This window comes from Lithobates pipiens, unplaced genomic scaffold (genome assembly GCF_037356315.1).
Source record: "Lithobates pipiens isolate NorthernLeopardFrog02 unplaced genomic scaffold, aLitPip1_a1.2 Scaffold_19, whole genome shotgun sequence".
NCBI lineage: Eukaryota > Metazoa > Chordata > Amphibia > Anura > Ranidae > Lithobates > Lithobates pipiens.
Genome location: NW_027507764.1, coordinates 142,807,819 through 142,816,758, shown reverse-complemented (window position 1 = coordinate 142,816,758; position 8,940 = coordinate 142,807,819).

The window sequence follows — 8,940 nt, the reverse complement described above, 5'->3', positions numbered from 1 at the left end:
ACAATACAGTGCAGCCATAGTACAGTTGCTAATGCAGTGCAGGCGGTGTACACAGTATCTAATACAATGTGTACAGTTTCTACTACACTTCTGGTGATGTATACAGTGCAGCCATAGTACAGTTTCTAATACAGTGCAGACAGTGTACACAGTATCTAATACAGTGTAGTGTGTTGTTTCAAAACAAAATATACATCATGTCCGGAAGGCCACCAAGGAAAGGCAGATGCTCACAGGCCACTAAAAGAGGGCAAGCAGCCTCTGTGTCTACAGTCAACAGTGCTGGTTGTGGACATGGTGCATGGATTGAGCCTCTTAAACGGGTTTGAACAGACATAGTAGCAGCAGAGTGAGGCCGGGTCACCGAAGGTCCTGAACAAGAAGCAGGAAGATCATTGGGCATGGGCTGGACTGGCATAACTGGTGCAGAGGCCAACTGACTAATATAGTCAGGTGTAGCGACCATCTCAATCGCATAACAGGGCATAGCAACTGTGGAACTTGCAGACAAGTTAGCCTGGCTGTGCATCCAAGGGAGATTAGGGACAGGCAAAGGTAAATGGTTATGCAAACTGGAGTGAATGATCGACTCAGGTTCATAGGTGGGCCCCTCATCCAGAGTACCACATGACCTAGAGAGTGCATCAGTCCGACTATTGCAGGGCGCATCCCAGAGATCGCTATATACAGCGGGAAGAGCAGAAGATGCTGGGATGGTGGTAACAGGAAGTTTCTCTTTTGGGGTACCCTTGAGTAGGCAGGAAGAGGAACAGGAGGGACCCCAAGCCAGGATCTGTCCAGCAGACCAGTCAATGTGTGGAGAATGGAGCCGTAACCATGGAAGACCTAATATAATAGGAGATGAAGCCAAGGAAGAATATCCACTCCTGGTGGAGTGTCCCTACTGACATCTTAACAGGAAGAGTCTGGAAGCCCAGACTGTTCGCCCCCTGGGAGAACAGTGCCATCAATCGCCAAGACCACCAATGGCATTGTAAGGGGCAAAAGGGTAAGTCTCATGGAGGATGCAGTTTCCCAATCCATGAAATTGGCAGCGGCTCCGGAATCCAGATGTGCTAAGACCGAACGAGAGGAAGTACCGTCATGAAGCAACACAGAAAGGAGAAGACGAGAAGGTGATATTTCAGGGTCTAATACTCCACCTTCCAGATGTATTAGCCCTGAGCGTTTTTCCGGACGAAGAGAACAAGTGTCACGGAAATGACCTTTGGCCCCACAATAGAGGCATAGGCCCAGAGTTCTGTGCCTAGCACATTCTTCGGGAGATAACTTAGTCCAATCCAACTGCATAGGTTCCTCAGTAGGCAGGGGGTGCTTCTCAGATCGAAGAGAAGGGACTGGGGGCTCAGGCTGCCTAAAGAACGGGGAGTGTTGGCGTCTTTTTTCCAGGGCCCTCTCCTGAAAGCGAATATCGATCTGGTTACACAAGGGGGAGACACTGTCCAGATCAGCAGGAAGGGATCTTCCTGCTAATTCATCCTTCACTCTATCAGAGAGGCCATGTAAAAAGGTTGCAACTAGGGCCTCATTATTCCAGCTCAATTCAGCTGTAAGGATACGGAACTGAAGAGCATACTGTCCCACAGAAGGGGACTCTTGACGGAGACGTAACAGAGCGCTAGCCACTGAGGAGACACAACCCGGTTCCTCGAAGATATTCCGAAAAAGTTTCAAGAAATCAGACAGGCTAGAAACCACTGGATCATTCAGTTCCCACAGAGGGGCAGCCCAAGCTAACGCCTCGCCGGACAAGAGGGATATAATATATGCTACTTTTGCCCGATCGGACAGGAAGTTTTGGGGCTGAAGTTCAAAATGAATTGTGCACTGGCTAAGGAACCCTCTGCAAGCCTTGGAGTCCCCAGAGAAATGGACCGGAGCTGGTAGTTGTAATGAATGTGTGGCTGCGACTGATGCGATAGGTGCAGCGGCAGATAGCGGTTGAGGTTGTTGAACCGAGGGTCCTAATGAGGCCTGAACCTGTTCAACACGGGATGCCAAATCCTGAAAGAATCGCATCACCTGGGTCTGATGCGATTCTTGGGTCTCAAGTCTGCGAACTAAGCCCTGCAATGGATCATCTGCGGGTAGCGGCACATCAGCTGGGTCCATGGCTGATCAAACTGTCAGGTCACCTTGAGGCAAGGTGACAGATGCACACCGAAGGGATCAGGAGTGCACCGCAAGGTTGTGGACCCTAAGGCTGACTGCTGCGGACAGGAGACAGATCCCACTGAGTTTAGAGCGTAAGATTCCCTGGGGCGCGGAGTCTAAGAGCCAGCAGGTGTTCACCAGAGCCTCTAGTGGTGAGGATGGACTTGGCTGCAACTGGCTCCAGGTCGCGACCCCCAGGGTCCCCACAGCTCGCACCCACAGTAGGCAACAGGAGGACAGGGATAGTGAGGGATAAATCCAAGGTCGGGGCCACAAGCAGACAGGAATAGTCAGGGACACGCCAATAGGTCAGGATCACAGGCAAACAGGGATAGTCAAGGACATGCCAAAGTCGGTAACGGAACAACAAAAGAGCACACGGCAGGTAACAGGAAGCTAAACACACAAAGGAATACACAATGGTTGATCAGCAGGGTTGGCCTGCAGTGCACAGGTTAATATAGAGTTCTCTGATAGGAGCTAGGGTGGAGTCATTCCAGAGGAAGGATTACAAAAGCAGTCAGGTGAGGGTCGGCTGGTCTCTAGAGATGAACACATGGAAACAGTTAAGCAAACTCTAACCATGACACCACCCTTTTGCATCACAGCACAGAGCTCCGCAGGAGCAGGGCGCTGCTAACTCCCCGCTGACTTTTAAAAGTTCCTTGGTGTGGGCATTTTTTGACACGTGTGCAGCAGATTGCACCATTGCTGTCTGCAATTTATGTGTGAAGTGGTTCAAGCATGGCCAGAACAGCAGCCGCTTGGGCACCACATGCTTGACCAGACATATGATGACCTGCCATGCAGTCCGTTGGCAACAGCACTTGAAAGACCCACATTAAAGAAAAAGGCTTCTCCTTGCTCTGGGATCTCCAACCCTACCATCCCTCTCAAAAACCTGCATTGAGAGCAATTAAGGTATAGCAATATGTGTCCCAAGTACTTGTAGCCAATCTACTAGCAGTACACCACCATCTGATTTTAGCAGGAAAATTTCCCTACCCCAGTTTCTGAACTGTAAACAGAAATTCGGCCCCAGACATCCACATGCTCAACATCTAAATGCTAGCTTGGCCAAATTGCTGCAACAGACTCTGACCCCTTTTGTGAATTTGTGGAATGTGCTCTACCTCAGTAGCAGGTTCTAAAACGCCATTTCTTCTCACGGAAGGTCATTACAGCTCTCTACCGGCATGTGGAAGGCAATGCTTTGGCCTCGTAGGCAGTCAGGTGCATATTACCGCTGACTTATGGTCCAGCAGGCATGGGCAGGGGCGTTAACTTTCTTTCACGGCACACTGGGTAACTCTGCTGGCAGCTTGGAAAGATGCAGGAAAGGGTTCAGTGTTGTTGCAGCTTGTTCTGTCACCATGCCTCCAAAATGCTAGTGGCGATTCTGCCACAGCTCTCTCCTCCACCCCCTCCTCTTCTTCTTCCTCTATGGCCTCTTCTACAGATTTGTGCTCTGAACCAGCATTGCTCCATAAGCGTTCAAGGGGTTATGCAAGCAGTCAGGCTAAAAGATGCCATGTGGTGCTTAAGTTGGTTCTGCCTAGGGGACAGGAGCCACACTGAGGCAGAGATTCTGTCAGCTCTGCAGGGGCAGGCTCAGAGGTGGTTGACGCCATGCCAGCTTCAGCCAGGAATTGTTGTATGCGACAATGGCACCCACCATCTCTTCACCCTCCAACAGGGACACTTAACCCATGTTCCATGTTTGGCACATATCCTGAATTTGGTGGATAAGGATAACTGTAAAGAAATATATAAGCAGCACTGTAATCTGATGGTTGGGCAAAAATGATAAAGAAAGGGGAAGAGGGGAAAATTAAATCCACCCCAGTAAGGAAATACCCCTTCCTAGTATACTCGCAACTCATTTCTAGGTAAGACACATAATGTTGTGGGTAACGGGCTGCTAGGGGACGTCTTTTTCTTTCTTTCTCCCTTCCCAACTTTGGGGTTTACTAGCAATCACATTACCCATGCCATTTAGGCATGAGTTTATATTTATTTTCATCTACATTAACTATGTATCCCTAAATACTTTTTTTATAGAATCCCATACAATTGCTACTTTTGCTATCACTCACCATGCACTAGAGATCTACATCTTTCTCTTTTGTTGCCTTGGGGGGTCACGGACTATACTCCCATAGTTCCCGGTACAGACGCGCCCTAGCACAAAACATTACGTGTTGCACCTAGAGCTGAGTTGTGAGTATATTACGAAGGGGTATTTCCTTATTGGGGTGGATTTAATTTTCCCCTCTTCCCCTTTATTTATAATTTTTGCCGAACCATCAGATTACAGCGTTGCTAGTATATCTCTTTACAGTTATCGTTAATGCATGTGCTCCTGAGAAAGTGGAGCATACTCCAAGAAACACATGAAGCTTTTAAGATGCAATTTTCCCATTACAATCATGCATCTGATTTTATTCATAAATTTTGTCAATACTGTACCAATTGTACAGTGTTCTATTAATATTTGTATATAACCAGTTCTTGGTCTATATGATCATGTTTTAAATGTGCTGTGATCCAACTGAATTACTGACCCAAATTTTTTTATCATATGCATGTATTGCTGTAATCATGTATTTTCTACCATCTTGTTGATGTAGGCTTTTAATAAAAAAAATTCTCAACAGTAATAACTTTGTACATTCCATTGTATTATGCTATGAGCCCACCTGTGTGTTTAGATACATTATACTATTATGTGTGAACTATTTGCCAACTAGTTGACACGCACTTCATTTAAAGTCCTAACCTCTTCCACTGTAATACCCTTTGTACTTTGAAAACAAAAAGGTGAACTAATGCCCCTGGTCCTCACTGCACTTACATCCATTCATTATTAGATGTCACTGTAGCTGGTGCAGTGGTCAGGGGATGTGAATGCATCAATCTTCTGTCTTGTCTTTTCCTAGGGCTTCTTGGAGAGCTAAACCAGCAACGTGGTCAGTGACAGCTAACTGTTCAGGGAGGTAAGTGCAGCAGGGCCTGGGGTGGGGAGGGTGTAGGGTATTTACATTTTTTATGAAAAGGTGAACCTACAGTTTAAGGCGTTGTTCACATCTGCATGTTCTGGGAATGTGCGCAGAAGCATACATTCCTGGAATTTGTGGATAACATGTGAAAAATGTAAGTGGAGCTTGCAATGTTATTAATTCAAAATGGCTGCAAACAGGGAGGCGGTGAATTTTCAAAATTCTCACTTAGGCGAGAAATGCGGAAGTGGAAGAGAATAACGTAATGTCACCCCAAACGCCATCAGCAAATGCATGTTTTTGCATGCGGAAAAACACTCAGTTTAAAGTGGTGTGAAGCTCTACACCTGTAAAGGTGCAGAAGCTTCTTTGGCACACTGCCCTATACATGTCACATGAAAAAAAGATCATAAAAAGGGTGAATCCTTTAGTGTATACTACAAAAAAATTGCCACACGCCATTAAAGTGTTCCGGGTTTGGCTGGTTGAAACCATAATGTTGCAGATATTGACTTCCTCTGTGTTATAATGAGATTAAGTAGCCAGTAGCATTACAGTGACTGAGCTTAAATAAAACTAAAGGAAAAACATTATTTTTTTGTTTTGGATAGAGTGGAGAAGAATTAGAAGACCCAATATGTTTTTGTTGTTGTATGTGCCTCCATTAGGGAGATTTACCCTTTCTATTTGTCCTGTTTACTGTTATCATTGAAAGTGAAAGTAAGGAAAAATCCCAAATTTTGGTTCGTCCCCAGAAAACGTAATAGAGGGTAAATCTTCCAATGGGAACACTAGTTCTGGTGACCTGGGGGGGGGGGGGGCTTAATTTGCAGGGATTTCGTCTCACTTGCTGTTTTGGCAATGGGGCAGAAAGTGAAGGTAAATCTCCCCAATACAACATAGTTGGCAAAAAAACCTGACAGAGGATATAACCATCCCTTACTCTATCTGAAATAATTAGTCTAGGCTCAAATCCAACTACTGGATACAGTGCTTGAGCAAAGGATGCAATGTTCCTAGGAGACAATAACAACCAAATCAAATGATGGAAACAATTATTTTCACCAACAGAAATTTTCCAGATTGAAAATCTCTTCTTGATCTAGTTCATCCTGCCATGTAAATATCAGATAACCCATAAGATGTAACTAATCTCTAATTTACACCTGATTGATTTGAGGCACATTTCCAGAGGCACTAAAAATTCTCAAAACTAGATTTACCCATTGTCCTGTTGTACCAGTTCATTACTAAGTGATGTGTTTTCACGCAAAGCTCAGAAAGAATACAGGAGCTTCTTTGGGGCACAAGTGCATGTTTTGTTCCCAATAGACTAGTGGGAGCATCTGGAAAGCACTTGTAATGCACATTTTACATGCATTTTGCACTTAAGCTTTCCATTGACAAAAAGAAAAAAGCTCAAGCATGAAAAGGCCTGAAATACACACAAAAAAACAAAACAAAACTCCAAAATCACATAAACATGCACAAGTGTGAACCCATGGACCTAGGCTAAATGTGGTTGGATGATGAAACTAGCAAACAATGTATTGGTGCAATGATTAGTATAAGGATACAATTTGTGTAGACCCTATTACTGGCTATATACATTACATTCTTTATGTACAATATCTGCAAAATGTCCTTTACCATAACCATATCATGGGAGGTCCTGTCCATACAATCCAACCTGTATCCAGTCAAACAGACCTTTGGATTATAAAGTTGTTTGTAGATCTAAAGGCGATTGTAAAATCAGATTTTTGAATTTTTGTAGAACTATAGGCAACATTTTTTTTTTTCATTTTAGATAGAGTAAAGCCCCATACACACTATCAGATTTTCTGCAGATTTTTGTCTTCAGATTTATCAAAACCATGTAGTGCAAGGGCCTGCCTGATTGCATACAAATTGAAACTCCTAAGGTTTGACCTCATATTATATGGTTTTGGTAAATCTGAAGGAGAAAATCAGCAGAAAATCTGATAGTGTGTATGGGGCTTAAGGGAGGGTTATAACCCCTATTGGATTTTCTTTTCTCCATCTGTGTCTCATTGCAAAGATTTCTCTTCACTTCCTGTCCCATAGCCAAAACAGGAAGTGAGAGGAAATCCCTGCAAATTAATGGAATTTCTTGGGGACCCCCAGATCACCAGAATTAGAGCCCCCATTGGAAGATTTCCCCACTATTAAGTTTCTGGGGACAACCCAAAATTTGTGATTTTCTTTTGCTTTCATTTTCAATGATACTGGTAAACAGGACAAATAGAGAGGGTGAATCTCCCTAATGGGGCACAGACATCAATAAAATCTTACAAGCCTTCTAATCCCTCTCCACTCTGTCCAAAACCAAAAAAAAAGTGTTGCCTTTAGCTATACTTTAATCAGTTGATTGATTCCTTGTAAGCTATGTCAGTCAGGGTGTATGTGCTGCACTCACTTGCTACCCATAGTCAATGAAAGTATACGTTTGGGGTACTCAAAAGAGTTAACATCTATACTCACCTCTATTCCGGCAGCATCAGTCTGATGCTGCAGCTGTCTCCCATCACCTCTAAGCACCACTGCTGATCCCCCAGTTCTCTGGTCTGCTCTGATTAGAAAATGGTGACTGTTACCACCCTCTACTCTGCCCCTCCAGTGCTCACTGGAGCACCGAGCGGAAGATGGGGCAGGAATAGCTGTTCCTGGCTCTCAGCGGTGCTTTCAGTCTCAGATCACTTCCAGGCTAAACAGGTTTTACTCTAATATTGCCCAGTGTTTGACTCCATTCATCTAATTCTCAATCCTGGCCTAGTTTCCAGTACCAACAATAAAAGGTATCCCCGCACCATGGCTAACCGTGAGGATGTTTTTCTCAGTGTAATGAGTAATATTGGCTCTCTACCTCACATATATTTTTCGCTCAGGACAGAAAGTTCAGTTTTGGTCTCATCAGGCCAGAAAATTGTTTTCCTTATTTGCAGTCTGTCTCATATGCTTTTTGGCAAAACTTGAATCAGAATTTGATATGGGTATTTTCAGCAATATGTTTCTTCTTGTCACTCTTCCATAAAGCTCTGCTTTGTGGGGATTCTGGTTTATAGCTGTCCTTTTTTTTTCTTTTACCATTGCTGGGGATCTCTACAACTACTTCACATTTACTGTTGGCATCTTGGTTGTTTTATGACAATTAATTACCTGGTTGTTGAGGAGTACAGCAATTTGAGAAATTGGTCAGCAATGCCAGCCTCCACATTTATTCAGTAAAAGTTTCATAGGATAGATGGTTTCTTCAACTCAACCTGCAAAACGTACCACATAAAATAAAACAAAGTCTTTATAACCCTTGCGCTACACTGCTTTTAAGCTTTAACAGCTACTTGACATAACTTTATTTTCACGCACTGGTACTCTGGTGTCGTCATAAATGTATTTCCAGAATTATTGAGACTGGACAGGTTGGTTTTAACCCTACAGGGGTCCATTGCATATAGTGGGTACCAAGATACCACTTAGAAACCAAGGGCAGAGACTCGGGTTCTGATCCGCAGACAATTATTCAGGACCGGACCAAGCACACCAACTTGTAGCAGTGAACACAGGGCTTTAAATTTGTGAGGAACAGTAAAATTGCTAATGTCAAAGCAAGAAGATTTATTGTGAACAGGCTTTAGTGCTGCATGATATGAAACAGCTTAACTTAACTCAACTTAACTCATGGCTGTACCTATGACTTGAGTAGAAAAATTTTAGGCATTACATGCTTGCTGATCAGTTTGTAGAA